At 40.4% G+C, this 19895-nt stretch overlaps 1 protein-coding gene across 2 annotated transcripts in view; it reads right to left on the minus strand.

Moving 5' to 3' along the window:
• The window catches only part of Plac1 (placenta enriched 1), a 202976-nt gene that overhangs the window by 17767 nt on the left and 165314 nt on the right, over positions 1-19895 (minus strand). Inside the window, exon 2 of one of the 2 annotated variants that reach the window (XM_029560404.1) lies at positions 12618-12689. The exons of the other annotated variant lie outside the window; for it this stretch is intronic. The gene's annotated coding sequence lies outside the window, so the exon portion shown is untranslated. The remainder of the gene's footprint in view (positions 1-12617; positions 12690-19895) is intronic. 2 annotated transcript variants of the gene reach the window in all.

The following is a 19895-nucleotide window of genomic DNA, read 5'->3' on the forward strand; positions in this document are numbered from 1 at the left end:
CTTTGTCTGAAGACTCCATGAACATATACGGGTGGCTGGAAACTTGGTCCTGCTGATACTCTTGTTTTGACTGTCCCTATTTGTACATGTCCTTGTGACTTCTAAGACTACCTAATTGGACTTGAAGAGTGGAAAGTGATCTTGGTGACTAGGAAAGGAAGTGTTGTGGAGGAGACAATGACTTAACATTTGGAGGACATGAGTGGCTACAATTTATATGGACAGAAAAACGGTGAGAAGAAAGTCTGGGGAAAGAACTTTGGAGATAATGAGGTCTTGGTTTGAGGCATGACAGTTCAGTAGCTGAGTGACTTTGGTGTATCAAGAGAGACCTGGACTGAAACTTTACTATATTTTAATTAGATCTAGATTTAACCTTGGGTTTTTTCTAAGCATAGTTTTCTTCCTTTATAAAATGAGAATATCAACAACAGCAACAACAATAATATATTATAAGGCTGTGATTATGAAATGGGACCTTGGATGGAAAACTGTTTAGTGTAGTTCTTTTCTATTGTTTGTTTCTGAGTTCGAGTTTCAATCTGTAGCCCAGGTTGGCCTGAATCTTAGTATGTAGCTCAGGCTGGTCTTGAACTTGCGGCTCAAAATAACAGTTGTGATTAAAGTTATTGTCAAATAAAAAAAAAAAACACAACAAAATGCACATCAAAGCAGAAATCATGATACCTTTTAAAAGTTCCAAATCTATTTTCTGGCTTACATCTAAACCACATGTAAGTCTTTAAAATGCCAGGTGGTAGAGATATAAATGATAGTAATTTTTTTTGGTCTTTTTGAGACAGGGTCTCCCTGTAGCCCCAGCAATCCTGGAACTCACTATGTAGACCAGGCTGGCCTTGAACTCACAGGGATCCACCTGCCTCTGCCTCCCCAGTGCTGGGATTAAAGTGCGCCACCACGCCCGGCCCAATGATAATAATTTTAATCATAACTAACACCAATTGAGAACTTATATGTCAGGAACTATACTAGAATTTGCACTGTAGTATCATTTGTTAATCCCTACAATCCTATGAAGTATTATTGGCATTATTATCATCCTCATTCTGCATAGGAAGAAAACAGTGCTTAGTAAATAACACCCAAGGATCTGCATCTAGTAAAAAATAGTCTAGTTTAACTCTAGGAATCATCTTGACACTCTGAAGTCACTCAGGTACTAAACTATCTTGCCTATGTCCAGGTACTTCAAAAAGTTCAGGTATACCAGGAACATAGTACAGTGCTTCCCCAGCATGTGTCTTGGCATGACAAGAAAACAAATATACAACAAAAACTTTGAGTTGGGTGTGGTAATGCATACCTGCAATCTCAGCATTCAGGAAGATCACAAGTTTGAGGTTATCCTGGGCTGCATAATGAATTCCAGGTCAGCCTTAGGCTGTGTAGCAAGACTCTGTTTTAAAAAGCAAGGTGGTGCACGCCTTTAATCCTGCACTTGGGAGGCAGAGGCAGTTGGATCTCTGTGAGTTCAAGGCCAGTCTGGTCTACATAGTGGGTTCCAGGACAGCTGGGGCTACAGGGAGACCCTGTCTCAAAAAAAAACACCAACAAAAAACCAAAAACCAAGCCAAAAAGGCTCAGGTATATAAGATATATAGGCTCAAGCCTGAATAGGGGCTCTGCCACTTTCTATGTGACCTTGGGCAAGTCCCTTCCCACTCCTAGCTTCAATTGCCTCACATAAAACAGGGTGTTACCATACTAGTGACCTTATAGGACTGGAAGACTGAATGAGGGATGAGAGGCTGTGTGTATAGGGTGTGGTGCAGAACAAGTGTCCTATCAATGGGAGTTATAGAATGGGCCCAGGCAGACTCCCAGCTTCAGGACTCCACCTATCTCACCCTCTTCCACTCCCTAGTTAGTTCCAACCAGAGTCTCATCAATCTGCCACTCTCCTTGGGGGTTGCCAGAAATTCCTGGCATGGATGTCTCCTACAGGGACAAATTTTGGATATTCCTCCATCCAGCCCTGTTACCACTGAATTATGGGGAGAGAGAGGAGGAAAGAAGAGCCATTGAGAGGGAGAGGAGAAAACAAACGCCTTCTGTATACTCCTGCCCTGGCTCATGCCTGAAATAGGTGTTCGGTAAATACTACAGGAATGTATGTACAAGTGAATGAAAAAAGACAGACAGCGGGCAGGCATCCGGGAAAAGAGAGAACCAAATGACAGAGGTGGCCAACTTTCCCTCATGGTACCTCCATGACACCTCTCTATCTTGGGGGCCCCGAGTAGCTAGGAGTTGCAGCCATCCCCAACTCTCTCCTTCCTCTTGCTGAGGTCACAAGAAATATCTGACAAGCCCCCTTCCAAATACCCACATAGAAGCTTAGGGGGCTCCTGCTTTGGATTTTAAAGTATCTGAATATTTCGGCTGTGGGCCAAAAACAGAGCCTCATTCTGTTCTTAGGAAGTTCCTCAAGGGACATCCAGATACAACTCCATCCATCATTTTGAGATCCCCTTTTGGTCCTGACACCAAGATGCAGGGTACCAGACAACAGATCTATTAATCTGCCTCCATTTTTCATGTAACACATGAAAGAAAAACGACTATCAGGTTTTGCTGTGAAGAACTGGCAGACGGATGAAGACACCTGTACACACAGGTGGATGAATGTGAACATTGGACACACATGCTAATCTCCGAAGGGTCCGAAGCTGGGGATTATACTCTTTATGGGCAACAGTTTTCAACCTTATGTGCTGTTGTTTCTCAGTACCCCTCATAAGCTGAACTTCTGTTCTGACATTTGTTTCAAATAAGGTTTCCTTCCAGAAAAATACCACTTAAGGACACACAGGCAGAAGAAGAGTTTGGCTTTTCCTGGGTGTTAAATATTTTATTGGATGTGTTGATTTTCATACTGCATTGCTGGAAAATTAATATATATTTAATTAATTGCCTGTGTGATGACCTCTCTCTCAACACAGAAACAACAGCAGCTCAGATCCCGAACGCTTGATTCTTTACCTCTTGTTCCCTGTGAATTCCTAACCTCAGTTTCACCCAAATCCCCTTTTACCCACAAATTCTGCAAAACATCCTCTCTCCAAATAAAAACAACAAGGAACTGGGAAAAGAGGGTGAGAATTCCACTCTTCACACTGCAGTTAAAAATTTTTAAAAATATTTTAAAGAGAACCATTAAGCTAGACCTTTGTAACACATGTAACTTCTTGATTGGTTCCACATTCACATCATTTCTGGCTGCATCTAGTTCTGGGGATCTGACTCAGCAAACTTTTCTGTTTTATCTCATTCCACATGTGCAGAGAGTGAAGGATATCTGTAAGTTGCCCTTTTGCTGTTAAAATAAAAAATATGGGCGAAAAGCAGAGCTGACTTTCAGTGTGGGTAATTGCAGCTCACAGGTCAGAGAAGGAGCCCCAGGGAGTATGTTTATCATGTCCTGAGGTGGAGACCCTGAGGTGCGGGTAATTTTGGTCTGATGGCAGCTGGTTAGGCAGCTGATAGAGAACAGCTGCTGGATGGGGAGTCCTGCTATGGAGGGTAGAGTTTAAACTTGGACTTCTGTATGGAATCGACCAAGCTGACCCGACCCTGGGTTGAGTTCTACCCCCGGTATAATGTTACATGTTTATGCCTGGATTTCAGATGTACAAGGAGTTGAGAGAGTGAACCATGAATACAAAGAAGGGTCCTTGCCGTCTTTCTGAAGCACAGCACTACTGAGGAGAACTTGGGACCCAAAGGTGGCAATTCCATGTGATCTCCTTCCCCTCAATGTGATGCTTTGATAGAACTTAGTGTGAAGAGTGTCTCACTAACAGGGCTCTCATTTAAAGTTTAAAATGTCCTTTCATAACTGCTGGAAAGAAGGTTTGTATACATAGAGAGCATCTAGGATTTGCCCATTTCTGTGAAAAAAAATATTTCCTGACTGTAAATCCTGTGCTCTGTAAATAATTTGTGGGTCCAAGAAGACCAATAACTCGCATTTTCCTATCCCGCAATCCATCGTGCTTTTGAAGCCTTCAGCCAAGGGAGGGAGGAGAGGCATCTATGAGGGAGATGACAAATGGATCCAAACACACATATTTATTTAGTAAACAAGCTCATCATCTTCTATATTTTAAAATTCACTGTGGGCAAATACAAGTGCAGGCTCCGTTTGGAAAAAAAAGAAGCCCAGCCTTTTCCTCAAAGCTATTCAGTCATTGCAGGGAGGGGAGAGCAACATTCTACCCAGATGGAGAGGATGGCACACTTATGAGTTGGGAAACAAAGTCTTGGCTGTTGAACCCTAGGGGCTATGAAACAGCTATTAGATTAGGCTATGAAAACACAGGAAGGAGACAGATGGCAGGTGGGCTACTTCTTTTCAGAGGAATCTAAGGTTATCCATCTCACTTTCTCCTTTCTGAAGTTTATTAAACACTAAATATACCAAGCACTGTACTTAAGGGTTCATGAGTTTTGTCTCATATAATCTTCCCAGTGCTCAGGGGTAGGCACTGTTATCCTTTGAGAGAAGAAACTAAGGCCCAGAGACTTTAGATAGTTTGCCCAAGCAGGTCACACCTTAGAGAGAGACAAGAACTCAAGGCTCGATCAGTGGCCCCCACAACTCTCTCTCTTCTCACAGATGCCACAAACTCTCTCATAAGAACTCCCCCTGTGGATCCTGTTAAGACATTAAGTGCTCCAAGAATGGGTAGTCCTATTTTATTTTATTATTTTACTTCATTTTATTTGTGATGCTGGTGATGGAATCCTGAACCTCATGTGTGCTAGGCAAGTGCTCTACCACTTAGCTATTGGGGGGAGGACTTTAAATCGATCAGTTTTCCAAAACCATTTGATGGAACAAGAGACCTAGGCATAGTATAGAAAGTAGTTACAGGAGGTCAGGCACAGGGGCACAGGCCTATGATCTTAGCTATTGGAAAGGCTGATGAAGGAAGATCATAAGTTCAAGGTCTGCCTGAAAAACTTTGGAAGACCCTGACTCAGTTTTTTTTTTAAGTAAAAGGAAGGTTGGGGATATTGCTCAGTGTTAGAGTATTTGCCCACGATGGAGGTGGTCCTAGGTTTAATCAGAGAGGAAAATAAAAAAGCAGTTAAAGGGGAGGGGGTGGTGTGATGGTACCAGCAAGATACTTCTCAACTTTCCTTTCTGTCTCCCTCCATTCATGGGCTTGTCAGGATGGCCTCTGCCAGGGCTGTCAGGCCTCAGGTTATTTATGAGACATGCTAGGTTTCAATGAGGCAGGCAAGGTAGGGAGGGGATAGAGGTGGAAATCCAGGTTGTTATTCTTTCCTTCTCCCTTCTTAACCTCCAAGCTATAAAAAGAGGCAAGTTTCATGTAGAAAAAAAAGGCAACTGTCAATGTATTTCTTGTTTTTATGAACTAGGATAATTTTCTTCCCTACTTAGGAAAAAAATGTGGCTGCCACCAGAAAAATTTAGGTTCTGGTACTTGTATTCTTTCTCAGAGTACTTTCTTAGAGAACAGGGTTCATATCCATCAAGTATGAACACAGGAAAAAGGTTGAAAGATGCCCTCAAACAGGTTGTCTTTTGTTAATGATTTGATTAGCTACCTTGGCTCTAGCTGTTTTTCTGAAAACTATTCTTATCTTAAAATTCTGGAATATTTGGGTTGGAGAGATGGCTCAGTGGTTAAGAGCACTTGCTGCTCTTGTAAAGGACCTGGGTTCAGTTCCCAGCACCCACATGGTGGCTCATAACTATCCATAATTCCAGGTCCAGGGGATCCAATGCCCACTTCTAGCCTCTGTGAGCACTGCATGCATGCAGTGTATATACACACAAATAAACACTCATACACATAAAGTGAAAATATGTAAATCTTAAAAATTCTGGAATCTTGATATCTTGGACTTTTTATTTTTGATTTTTAAATTATACATATCTATGGAGTACACTGTGATAATTACATACATGCATACAATGCATGATTATCAACTCAGGGAAATTATTCTATCATTTTGTGTGTGTGCTAAGAAACTTCAGATTCCTTTCTTCTATATCTTTATGAAATATAATTTTTGGTAAAATATATAACAAATTGTAAAATATAGCCATAAACAAGTATTAAAATTCAGTTAGATAGGAAGAATAAGTACATGTGTATACATTTTTCTGTCCCAGACCCTCTTCCTGTTCTGTGTGCATTGGAGTTAAACCCTCCCCGCAGAGAAGACTAAGGTGATTCCAAGAATCCATTGCAAAAGTCTGGCAGGCAAAAGATCAGTGCGGGGTTAGGGGTAGGAGGCAGGGACTTAGCGACTAAGACTGTGACAGTTGTCCTGTGAGAGCACTGTAAAGGATTTTAATTTTGAGCAACCCTGTTTAATTCAGTTAGGATCTTGCTACCTCCCTTCCTTCATCCAACTGTCATATACAGAGCGCTTTCTTTGTGTTAGGTGCTGGGAGTATACAAAAGGGACTAAAGCAAGACTCCTACACTCATGAGATTTACAGTTTCAAATGGGGACAGACATTAAATAGATCACATACATCCTTATTTAGCATTAAATATCTCATTGCAAAAATTTGTAATTAAAATTGTAATACTGCTATAAAGGTTAGATTCAAATGTTAACAAGAATGGATAGCAAAGGGAGCTAAAAACGTGTTCAGGTTTGACATGGCTTCCCTAAGAAGGAAGAAACCTCAGTTGTCAGGCTGAGAGTTGGGGCTGAAGAGGGGGTAGACATCAATCACACCTCGATGGGATGGCCACAGTGGCTGCAGAGCTGGCACCTAGAGGAGCACCCTTCTCTCCTTGTGTTTCCATCTTGCTCCATCTTCCTCTCTTCCCCACTGCTCTTTCGCCTGTGCTGCTATCAGTCTGAATCACTCTTTTCCCTCATCTGAGTTGAATGGCTCAACTTTATCTTTCATCTCTGAAAACGAGTCAAGGAGCAGGAGCCGCTTTGCATGAAAACGCTATCATCTTGGAAATGTGTGTCTTGTCAATATGGGATGGATGATAATATTTAAAAAATATTGCCTTAGCTATCCTCACTTTTCATATAGCACAACAAAATTGAAGTCACCTGTAGTGCCTCTTTTTGGCAATTGTCTTTTGAATCAGCAGGAACTGAATCAAAAGTATTCTCAATGGTGAGGGAACCAGAGGTGGAGATCTTTGTGCAAATAACGTTGCCGGTACAGATAATACCCTTTAGGCCCATCTAAGTTGTTGTTCGCTCTTTTTTATTGCATCACAGTTTGTTTAACTATTCACTTATCAAAAGACATTTTGGGTGATGAAATATTTTTTTATCTATTACAGTAAATCTGCTATAAACATTCATGCATGAGATTTTGAGTGGGCATAGTTTCATTTCTCTGGGATAAATGCCCAGGAGTGGGCTTACTAGGTCCTATGGTAATTGCATGTTTAGTTTTATAAGAAACTGCCAAACTGTTTTCCAGAGTGTTTTTATAGCATTTTCCATTCCCACTGCAATGTCTGAGAGATCCAGTTTCTCTGCATTCTTGTCAGCATTTGGTATTTTCACCGTTTTTTTGTTGTTTTTTTAAATCTCAGCTACTCTAATAGGTGTGTAGCCATGTTCCACTGTGGTCTCAATTCATATCCTTAAGGGGACACATCTTTCCATGTATCTACCATCCATACTTCCTCTTTGCTGAGACAGGTCTTCATGTCCTTTCCCCATTTTCTAATTGGATTTTTTTTCCTACTGATTTTAGAAAATAGTTTTTTTTGGGGGGTGGGGTAGGAAACATTGATCAGATGTATAATTTGCAAATATTTTCTCTAAGTCTGTAGCTTGTCTTTTCATCTCTTCATACAGATCTTTCACATTTTTCTCAGTTGTTTTTTTTTTTTCTGTGAGACAGGGCCTTGCTATGCAGCCCAGGCTGGCCATGAATGCTGTACTTTAGCCCAGGCTGGCATTGAACTTGAAATCTTTCTGTGCTGGGATGACAGGCATGTGCTGCCACTCACTCTTGGAATCTTTTGCATTTTGAGCAGGTGAAATTTATAGAATTTTCCTTTTGTGAATTGTGCTTGTGGTAGCAAGTCTAAGAACTTTATGCCTAAGCCCTAGATTCTAAAGATTTCGTTTCTGCTTATTTTTCAAAAGTTTACTCATTTTTATAATACATTTAAGCTCACCATCCATTTTGAGTGAATTTTACGTATCAACTTGACTCAGCATTTGCTAGAAGCATGTGGGTTTCTGGAGTGCGCTGCCGTAGAACAGAAATTCAGTTGAGCAGAGATCCTGCCTCAACAAAGTGAAGAGAATCAACTTGGAAAAAGTTGTTCTCTGACCTTCACACATACTCCATGGCATGCACATGCCCTCCCATGAGATAAATAATCAGTAATTTTAAATAAGGCTTTTTTCCCATTAAATTGCATTTTTATCCTTAAAAAATCAATTAGCCATATTTATGTATGTCTTCTTCCTGGTTTTACTGTTTTGTGGGTTTATGTATTTGTCTCTCCGCAACACCACACTGTCTTGATTACTGACAATGTGTAATAATGCCAACTGACTGCTCTCACTTTATTCTCTCCCTTCCTCTCTAGTGCTGGGATCAAACCCAGGACCCTCTGTATGCTGGGGAAGCACTCAGCCCTATCCCTTTTTTTATGGGTTTTGCAATTCACATGGAGTTGCACATATTTATGGGAGGTCCAGTGTGACATTCCAATTGTTGCCTGCAATGTCTATATTTGTTTTACATAGAATTTCAAAGATTTTGAGTTGTACTAGGGGAATGGTGAAAAGCATATCAACTCCAAATTTCAGTGGCAAAACCCACTTGACTTTTAGGATCCCACCTTGCTGATCAGTTATTAAGTCTTGTCGCTTAGCCCCGAAGATAATAGTGTTTAAAAGTCACATCCTAATATTCTATCTTTGTTGAGTAGCTCCTATGCATGCAGCTTGTGACATGTTGAGGCAAAACTACCAATTATAGCAGAGTTCTCTAGCTGCTGAACTGGTGACAGAGTGCTTGACTCTATACTGCTTGTGAACTAACAGGTCTTCAATGCTGCCTAGAATTGGAATGGCCATTTATGAGGCTATGGAGAAATATATGGCCCTGACCCACAGGAATTTAGTTGAAAAGACAAGAAAAATGAATTTTCTACTTCAAAGTATGGCAAATATTAGGTACCGAGTAGGTACTTGTGTGGATGAATGCTGCGGAATAAATGCTGATTTCTTTTTAAAAAAATATTTATTATTTTTATTTTATGTGTATAAGTGTATTGCCTGCATGTAGGTAAGTGCACCCGTGTCGTGCAATGCCCGTGAGGACAGAAGAAGCCATCGGATCCCATCAGATCCTCTGGAACTGGAGTACAGACAGTTGTTAGCTGCCATGTGGGTGCTGGGTTTCGAACCCGGGTCTTCTGCAAGAACAACCAGTGTTCTTAACTGCTGAGCCATCTCTCCGGCCCCATAAATGCTGATTTCTAAATGACAATGGTTGAGCTAAACTGTGTGAGGTATACTAGAAGTGCTGTATGATGCCAGAAGAAGGGCAGCAGTATGGGCTGAACTCATCAAGAAGGGTTTTCGGGTTCTTATTCTGTGTGTATATCTGTGTGCATGCTTATGTCTGTGTGTATGTGCAAGTGTGTGAGCATACTCATGTATCTATGAGTGTGCACATATGTATGTACATGTGGAGGCTAAAGGTCAAGCTTGGGGTGTTGTTTCTCGGAAGCCATCCAACTTGTGTTTTTGAGACAGGGTTTTTCACTGAGACCTGGGAATGGTAGACTGGGGTACAATGACTGGTCAGTGAGCCCCAGGGATCTGCCTGTTTCCATCTACCCACTGCTGGAATTGTAAGTGCATGCTGTCACACTCGGCTGTTTTACATGGGTTCTGGGACATCGAACTCAGTTCCCCATGCTTGCTTTCATGATTGACCTATCTCCCCAGCCCTCAGAAGGGTTTTTCCAAGGGAGATAGGAGTTGTCAACAGGTAGCATATAAAGATATTTTTGAAGGGTAATGGACAGACTTTGTTAATAGACTGGGATGAGGGGTTAAAACAGAATAAAAGACCAAACAGAGTGGTTCAGGTCCTGAAAGCATCATGAATTTGATTTTGTATCTGATCAGCTTTTGAGCTGTTAGCAAAACGTCCAAGCACAAGTACACAGTATTTAGAATATCCATAGCTGAGGGAAAAGTCTAACTAGAAAATTATCTTTTTACCCAAGTCTCCAGAAGATACAGGTCCTAGTCCCAACTCTGGAGTCAGCAAGCCATGTGATTTAAAACAACTCAAAAATTTCCCTCATGCTTTGGCTTCTTCATCTGAAAAATGAGGTGCATTGATAGATGATATTTTTATGAAGTAACATTTAGACCCTCATAGAATCAAGTATTTGGAAGGAACCTTATCTTTGCTGGACTATTTTCCTTCCCTCTCTTATGGTCTAGGATTCTGTGATTTCTTAATGCAGCTGTCTTTGGTGGCTGGCTTTTTACTTAGTACTCTCCCCTCCCAAACAGAGCCCATCAGTTTATTTCATGTGAAACTAAGCAAAGTAGGGAGGGAAAGCTGTGCATGTTGTGTCTCAATCTTTCCAGACTTCCTAAGCAGTTCTGTCTTTTGAGCATTTGCAGTTTTCTGAGCACTCCACTCTAGGGAGTTCAATGGGCAGGTAGCCATTAGTACACAGGAAGAGAGGCTTTGCAGTATCGTAAGCCATTGGCTTTTATTTATGTCCAGTTTTCCTAGCATTTGTTCCACAGATCTGGACAGTTGAAAAATGAGTGGAGATAGAGAAAGTGAAGGATGAGAATTAGCTAGCAGTGGAGAAACTAACAAATAAATACCTTTCAATACCAAACATGAACTCCTAGCATTTAATACTGAGAGGACTTTGAAGGGTTTTAGTTTGTCTTTCTGGAAACTGATCACTGCTGTGACTGTCTACATAGCATCCAAAGAGGTTTTTTTTTTGTTTTTTAGTTGGTGTTGGTGAAATGAGTCTATATCATATTACTAGGATTTTATGAATATATTCTGTTCATCTAGCATAATTTTTATTTTTTCAAATTAAAGATTAATTTTTAGATTTTTAAAGTATGACAAGTTCATTACAAGAATAAGAAAACGAAAATCAGTCATAATCTCACAACATAGAATTAACTACTGTTAAAATTTCTATTTCTGAACTGGAGAGATGGCTCAGCGGTCAAGAGCACTGACTGCTCTTGCAGAGGACCGGAGTTCGATTCCCAGCACCCACATGGAGGCTTAACAACCATCTGTAACTCCATTTCCAGAGCATCCGACACCCTCTTTGGACCTCCATGGACATTGCACGACACGGGTGTATTTACACACATGAAGGCAATACACTCATACACATAAAATAAAAATAATAAATAAAAATTTCTATTTCCTTCTAGTCTTCTACACACACACACACACACACACACACACACACACACACACACATATACATACATAGAGTATCATACCATACATCCATCTGTATATCCTCCCTTCTCCCATTCAATTTAGGCTGTGAGCATTTCCCATGTTATTAAACATTCTTCTAACATGATTTGAAATAACTATATAGCATTTCATAACAGAAATGTTTTAAATAGGCTTTCCTAGCATGGACAATTTCAGAAGTTTCCACTTTATTTTTAAATGATACTATAATTAATTTCATAGTATTTTGTGTGTATTATTTTCAAATACTTATTTTATGAATTAATACTTGTACAGATTTGTAGAGTGCAGTGTAATAATTAGATACACTCATGTACTATGCAATGATTAAATCAAGGTAATTAGCAAGTCTATATCCTTAAACATTTAAATTTTTATTACTATTGAGCATATAATGACAGTAGTTTTTTAAAGGATAAGTTGCTTAGAAAGAGAATTACAGGGGAAAAGATAACAGCGCTACTAACACTTAGGCAAATTTTCCCAAGTTGTCTTTGTGTAAGAGTTGTAGCAGTTTGCATTCCCATGCATGATGAAGAGTGCCTGACTTCCTGCCTTAACCACCATGTAGACTGACAGTACTTTGTATCATTTCAACTCAAAGGGCATTTAATAAGCCGCTAGTGCAGGCTGTGTCTCAGTCATTCTAGACGCCCTAAGTACTTCCTAAGCATAAGCACCTGCTATATGCAAGGTAAAGTAGACTCTCCTGTTATGCCAAGTAAACGCCAGATAAAACACTTATGAAAATGATTAAAACTGCCAACAACTCGCAATTCTCCACGGTCAGGGCTGACACCACTTAGCTTTAAATATTTACTCACTGAAGGAAGACGCCTATGTAGCTAATTAAAAAGAATTTAGATCCTCTGAACACTTAAAAAAAGAAAGCACTAACATGAATTTTGCAAAACACAGACATTGAGTTGTGATTATTTCGTGAATTTCCTGGTGTACAATGAAGTAAGAATGGAGAGGAATATTACAAATCCACATCGTTCAAAAATGAAAAAAATCCCATGTGGGTGAAAGGACAATTTCTGCTTTTGTCAATTCCTCTTACAAAATTAACCTGTTGGTTATCGGAGAGGGGACACAGAACACACAGAAAACTAACCTCCTTCTGGCAGCTGGGGATAATTTGTCAGTCTCCTTTGAAATGTGGCTTTGTGCTCGCTGGTGAAGGCAGCTGGAACAGAAAAAGCATGACAGACAAAAGCTGAAATCCACATGAAGAAAGGTCTTTTTCCCCCAAATTACTGCCGGAGTTAGCAACGGTTAGAACAGAAAGTACATGTCTATCTTCCCAGCACTAAGCACATCTGGTACTAGAGAAGGCACCCTATGCTGCAGGAGGCATTTGGAATGGCTGCTGACCTGAATGGAGCTGCTGGTTAGCAAGGAAGCAAGCCTTCTCACCCTGTGAAAAATTATACCGTCACATCTGTCTACCACAAAGACTGAAACAGTGATAGTGCCATCTTTTGAAATCAGTCAAAAGCATTCACTATGCTGAGGAGACCTAGTTAATATATAGTGGGTCAGGGTATAAAGAAAGGAGGTTTAAATATATGATATCAAATTAACAAGAAACCAACAGAATGGCTAAAATAATACTGTCAAACTGGAAACAGCTCAAATGTGCTTCAACTGGTTTATAAACTTTGGTATATCCATGCAATGGAATACTACTCAGCAACACAAAAGAATGGACCACTGATAAACGAATCTCTGTATAGTTATATTAAGTGACTCAAAACAGTTATAAGTGAAAGGACACAGTGCCAAAAGGTTGCATACTGCACAATTCCATTTCAACAGCATTCTGCAAAAGACAAAATTGTAGTGACATAAAAGTTTTTGGTGGTTGTCAGGTGATGGGAGCAAGGGAGGAGCTGACTAGAAAAGGCAACATGAGGTTGTTCATGTGGACCATGGAAGTATGCAATACGATTATAGTGAGAGCTACATGACTCTATGTGCATAAACTCATAGAATTATGCATTAAAATATATTTTATTGTATGCTACTTTAAAAGCAAAATTTTAAAAACTCACAAAACTACTATTAGACGTGGGGAAGTAGTAGAAAGAGGTAGATGGTGATAATGCAAAGTAAGCCAAATCTTCTGTTTTCACAGGAGAAAATCAATAGATAAGGTCTAAAATGGATAAATCAAGAAATAGAAGTAGAAATATTGTTTAGAGCAAGCTGATAAAAACCACTGCCTCTGGGGAAGACAACTGGGGCGAGAGGGTACAGGACTGAGGTGGGAGGGAAGGGGCAGAAAACTGGGCTTTTTTGGTTTTTGTTTCTTTAAAACTATCAATTACTACATAAAAGTTTGTAGTAAACAATGTTTCTGTATTGTATTACTTTGAAAAATGAATGCAATGAAGAATTCTTGGTGCAGGGAATGGAGGAACGTGATCTCTAAACCTTGATTTTTCATGAATTGAGCACCAGCATTTTCCCTCTCTTGGCTTGGGTTTCTATTTCTGTATGTTGAAAGGGTTGCACTAGATGATCTTTTGATCTTTAGGATCCCTTTCATTCCTAATGAAAATCATAAAGTTAGACTATTTACATATCTATGATTTTTGTTGTTGTTGTTGTTGCACGCAAAGCTAAGAAATAGATCTTTCAGGACTTAAAGCTGGAAGGGACTAAGTCAACTACTGAAACCAGTTCTTTTTAGCCAGCAAAGCCAGCAACACATGGAGTGGGTAACAGACTCATGTGGAAAGGCAGGATTTGCCAACAGAGCCAGGACTAGAGCTCGAGGCTTTGACCATTGCACTACATAGCTTCTTTCAGGCCTACTGGTTAGCATCAAATCTGGCAAAAAAAAAATGTTCTGGGATAAGACCAGGGGTGGGATTCACAGGCTGACATGACTTCCTTCGCCTGGGAGATGAGTCAGAATTTTGGAAGTGATCCCTGACATAGCATGTGTGATATAATACCATAGGCATCCCGAAGTGGGTCAAGGCAATGCTCAAGTCTAATTCGGGGGCTCTGTTCCCTAGTAACTGTCCACTAAACTTCTTCAGCAGCTACTCCTAGCCTACTGATTCTTTTTGTGTGATAGGGATCTTTCCATTCACAAATACCACCGTTCCTGTTCTGGTTTAAAACAACAGGCTTATCTGTTATTCCTCATCAGTCTTTTATCTCGATAACTTCTAAACCTCAGCAATATTTCACCGAAATCTATCAAGTGGAACAGACAATATAGGTGATTGAAAACTTTCTTTTTTTTAACATTTCTTTAATTTTTGTATGTGCTTGTGCATACATATGGAGGTCAGAGGACAACTTGCAGGACTCTTTTTTCCACTAAGTGGATCCCAAAGATCAAACTCAGTTGTCAGGTTTGGAGGCAAGTGCCTTTACCAGCTGAACTGTCTCAGTGGCCTCAGTTGGATTCTTTCTATCAGACATCCTTCAATTAAAAAAAAAAGGTATCTTATGTGGTCTAGCAATCATCTGGGAAGAGAGTTGAAACTGCCTTCTGCTTTTGACCACACCATCCTCTTTAGGAAGACCTTCCATGTGGCTCAGCACCAGGCTGAAAGCACATACCTTCTGCGAAGTACCGCCTCCCCCGTTGCCAGAGCCTGCAGCTAACTTACCCCTCACCACACAAACTCTGAGGTTTATAGAATAAGGACACCATTATGCCAGGCTATCATTCTTCCTCAGTGGAAACAACACTGCTCTTTGTGAGCTCCCAGCTAACTACAAAGGGTGTGGCTATCTGAGCTTCTATGGGAAGGGTCCTTGAGAAAGTGCTCACAGTGCTATTCTACTTCTCGAATCTTCTTTAGGGGATGGGGAATTAGAGCAGGAATTTTCAGGCAGCTCTCCTATTGGTGTTTTGTCTACCCTTGGAGGCAAAACCGTACATTTTAAAATCTCCTGAGAAAACACTTGTTTTCCAACTTTTGTGCTCCCCCTCTCTCAATGCTCCCTCACAAGCTTGGCTTTGGGCCCAGTTCTGAGGCCTGTGTTACCTCTGCTTGGCGTTAACTTCACAACAGCTGGCCCAGGGATCTCAAGCTCTCGGTCTCAGCTGCCAGCTTAAGGAAGGAGAGGCCCCTGTAGTTGAGCCTGTGACAATGACACCATTTGTTCCCATACTGGTATTCTCAATGTCAACAACAGTGACAGGCTCCAAAGGGGATCACGGCCTGTCGCTGACCAGGGATGCTCATGCATCCAGCTTTGACTCTCCTCACAATGCTATGAGGTAACTGGAAACAATCCATTTCCCATTTCACAGTAGGGAAAAGCAAAGGGCAAGAGACAAGGGGATATGCCCAAGGGAATGATAGTCACTCTGCTGAGAATCACAATCAGGACACTTGGATCAATAAACAACAGGTCTCTGTGGCTTGCCAATTTGTTATGTAAAAAGTGCTATGAGCTGGCTTACTTGTCACAAAGTGACTGCAGTGATGCCACATCTAAAGAGATTTTCAGGGCTGGTGATGTTGCTCAGGTAGAGTGCTTGCCTAGCACACATGAAGCTCTGGGTTCAATCTTGAGCCCCATGTAACTAGACATGGTGGTGCATCTATTTAATCCTAGCACTCAGGAGTTAGAGGCAGGATGATCAGAGGTTGAAGGTCATCCTCAGCTATGTAGTGAGTTGGAGGCCAGCTTGAGTTACATGAGACTATCTTAAAAAAAAAAAAGGCGATTTCAAGGATGGGAGAGTTGGTTCAATACACTGGTTCAATACACTGGAGTAACATAACCAAAAACTATGGCCAAGACCATGTCTCTCAGGGAACTGTGTTTCTTCTTCCAACAAATGTTGACTGTGGTAGCATTTAACTGGGACCACAAGATGACTCTGATGAGCACTTGACTGCTTTTCTTTTTTAAGATGGTTTCAGGAATCCCAGGCTGGCCTGGAATTTACCGTGTAGCTGAGGATGACCTTGCATTTTAGATCCCCCTGCCTCCACCTCCAAAGTGCTGGGATTACAGGTGTGCATCAGTGCATCATCACACTGGGTTTTATGTAGTGTTGAGGATGGAACCTGGGGCCTCATGTGCACTAGATGCTGAGCTACTTGGCCTTATGGTATTCATAGTTGGATGAGTATATCACTAGTGTCAGTGGTGATCCAGGGCTATGATAAAAACACTAGTCTCAGACCTGAGGAGGTCCGTGTTTATCCCTGAGCTGGTTAATAGTAAATGATGTTCAGGGTTGGTTTTCTTTTTTGTAACTATATGACGAATAAGTTCTTAATGACTTGCTTCAATTTTTCACCCTTGAGAAGATACATTTTTCCATGAATCTGGCCAGATGACTTATTATAATGTCCAAAAATAAAATTTCAAGATGTAATTAAGGTTTCCTATCAGTTGATGTTGAATTTATCAAATGGGACTTGCTCCTGGGTGGGCCATTAATTGGGCAAAAAAGCCATTAAAAGTAGGACTGGGACCTTCCTGGAAAGAGCATTTCCTGCTGGCCTTGAGAAGGCAGCCAGACCACAAAGAGGAAAGTTAAGCCCTAGGAGCTAAGGATCTCAATGCTCTAGCAATGTGGAACTCAGGTCTGCCAAGAACTGGAGGAAGCATGGAAAAGGACCCCAAGCTCCAGAAGAGAATGAAGCCTAGGCAACATCTGGATTGCAGTCCTGAGCTGAGGGGTGCTGTGACAGATGCCCCAGCAATGCCCTATGAACTGTGCCTGGGCTCCGGAAATACCACAGAAACTGAGATCATATATATGGATCAAAACGATTTGGGTTGTTGGGGTTTGCTTCTCAACAATCAAAGCGGCATCATATTCTGGCTCTTCAATAAGTGAAACAGAATTCCCATACGGTCCAGCAACTTCATTCTTAGGAACTACCATATGATCCAGTTATACCACTTTTGGGTAAATATATGAAGGACTCTCACTTAGCTACCATAAAGATGCCCCAACACTGACATGTAACTGCAGCACTATTCACAGGAATCAAGTTATGGAATAAAGAAACTACAAAACACATGATGTTTGAACAATACACACTTTAGTATAAATGCTTTGCACAATTTTGTTATGATGTATGTGTGTGTGCACGCACACGTGTGGAGGCCAGATGTCAACACTGGGTATCTTCCTCATCACTCTCCACCTTATTTTTAGACAAGGTGTTTCACCATACCTAGAACTCACTGATTTGGCTAGACTGGCTGGCCAGAAACCTCCAGGGATCCTCCTGTCTCCAGTACCCCATGCCAGCCCAGCTCTAGAATTACAGATGTATTGCCATGGCCAGCTTTTATGTGGATGTTGAGGATCTGAATTCAGATCCTCATGCTTGTGCAGGAAGCACTTTATAGACTGTGCTATCTCTCTAGTCCGTTATAACTTTTTTCTTGCATAATTCCGGCATATGAGAGAAAACATGGGATAATTAGAGTCTAGCTTATTTTGCTTAATCTGATGATCTCTAGTTCCATCCATCTTTTCCATCTTTTTGAAAATGATATCATTGTATTCTTCTTTATGATAGACTACAATTTCATTGTGTATATACTTTTTTTTTGAGACAGGTCTCCTGGTAGCCCCAGCTGGCCTAGAACTTGCTATGTAGACCAGGCTAGCCTTGAACTCACAGAGCTCTGCCTGCCTCTGCCTCCCAACCACACCCAGTCCTACATGTTTTTTGTTTTGTTTTGTTTTGTTTTGTTTTGTTTTGAAGCAGGGTCTCCCTGTAGCTCCAGCTGCGCTGTAACTCACTCTGTAGAACTGGTTGGCCTTGATCTCACAGAGATCCATCTGCCTCTGCCTCCCGAATGCTAGGATTAAAGACATGCAACACCATGGTTGGTTCTCTTTATGGTGTATTTTAACTCTGACATTTCTTTGTTGATTTTTTGGTTTGATCTACCTATTTGTGAGAGTAGGGTACTAAAATCACCCATCATTATTGTATCCACTTCTATCTGTTCTTTTATACCTGGTAATGTGTGTCTTATGAAATTGGGGATACCAACATTTGGTACATATTTACAATGCCTATATCTTCTTCATGAATTGTCCTCTTTAGTAATAATTAGTGATCTTATTTTTCTCTTCTAATTGTAGCTTGAAGTCTACTTTGCTAGTCCTGTGCAGTTTGGACTTTCATTTGTTTTATATATTGACTTCTCTCCTTTGCCTCTCAGTCTGTGTGTATCTTTGCCTGGGAGTTTCACTTGTGCAAACAGATCTTGTTTTTCAATCCATTCAGCCACTCTGTGTCTCTTAATTGAAGAGTTGGGGCTGTTTACTTTTAGGATTTATTATTGAAAAGGATGTACTAATTTTGCCTATTCATCTTAGAGGATTTGGTTTACTGAGTTAGTAATGCTTGATCCTTTTGTAATTCTTTTTATTCATCTATTCTAGTTAGGTTTATTCTCTCTTGAGGTTGCATGATTGTGTATATATTTCTTCCTCTTCTGTACATAGTATTCCTTTAGGTATCTTCTGAAATGCTGGCTTAGTGGTAATAAATTGTGTAATGAAGGTTTTTATTTCTCTTTTGATTTTTTAAAGGAACTTTGCTGGATGTGGTAGTCTTGGTTGGCAGTTATTTTCTTTCAGGACTTGAAATACATCAGCTCTTGCTCTCCTGGCCTTTAAGATTTCTGTTGACTGGTTTTCTTTTATTCTGATAGTCTGGCCTTTGTAAATAACTTGGCACTGTTCCCTTACAGTTTTCAGTGTGCTTCCTTTAGTCTGTATTTTGCCTCGCTGTCTGCTATATGGTGTGGAGAGGTTTTCTTCTAGTCATGCCTTCCCCATCTGCCCACTGGACCTCATGTATTCTGCTGTACATGTTAAGTACAAGCCTTTTCTTGAGGACTCAGTCCCTAGTTCCATTTAAGAGGGGAAAATAAATCACCCTTCCAGCAACACCATCAAAACAAACCAGATATAGTATCATTATAAATTGCTTAAAGATAATTTCTATACAACTAATCATTAGGCAAAAGAAAGTGGCAAAAATAAAGCAGAATAAAGGTCAATTAACAAAAGTTTGCAGTAATAATAAAGATAAAGAAGGGAACAGGAAAACTAGAAAAAGAAGAAAAAAGAAAAATGAGAGGGAGCTAAAGAGCAAGGGGTCAAATATTTGACTATAAAACAAAGACAAACTATGTAATAAAATTAAAGGTAGAGGCTGAGGCTGAGGCTGGAACATCACCAATTTGGGCTAGTCTTAGCTACTAGTAAGTTCTAGCTAAGCCGCACTACATGGGAAGACCCTATCTCAAAATTTTAAAAATGAGATAAAAGTAGGAATAATAAAAAAATGAAAGCACACAAGTTTAAAAAAGAGTAAAACAAAAACCACACTAAAAATAGTAAAAAGTAAAAGCAAGAAAGAGAAAA

The sequence above is a fragment of the Nannospalax galili genome, unplaced genomic scaffold, assembly GCF_000622305.1.
Source record: "Nannospalax galili isolate Female #2095 unplaced genomic scaffold, S.galili_v1.0 scaffold371, whole genome shotgun sequence".
Classification (NCBI taxonomy): Eukaryota; Metazoa; Chordata; class Mammalia; order Rodentia; family Spalacidae; genus Nannospalax; species Nannospalax galili.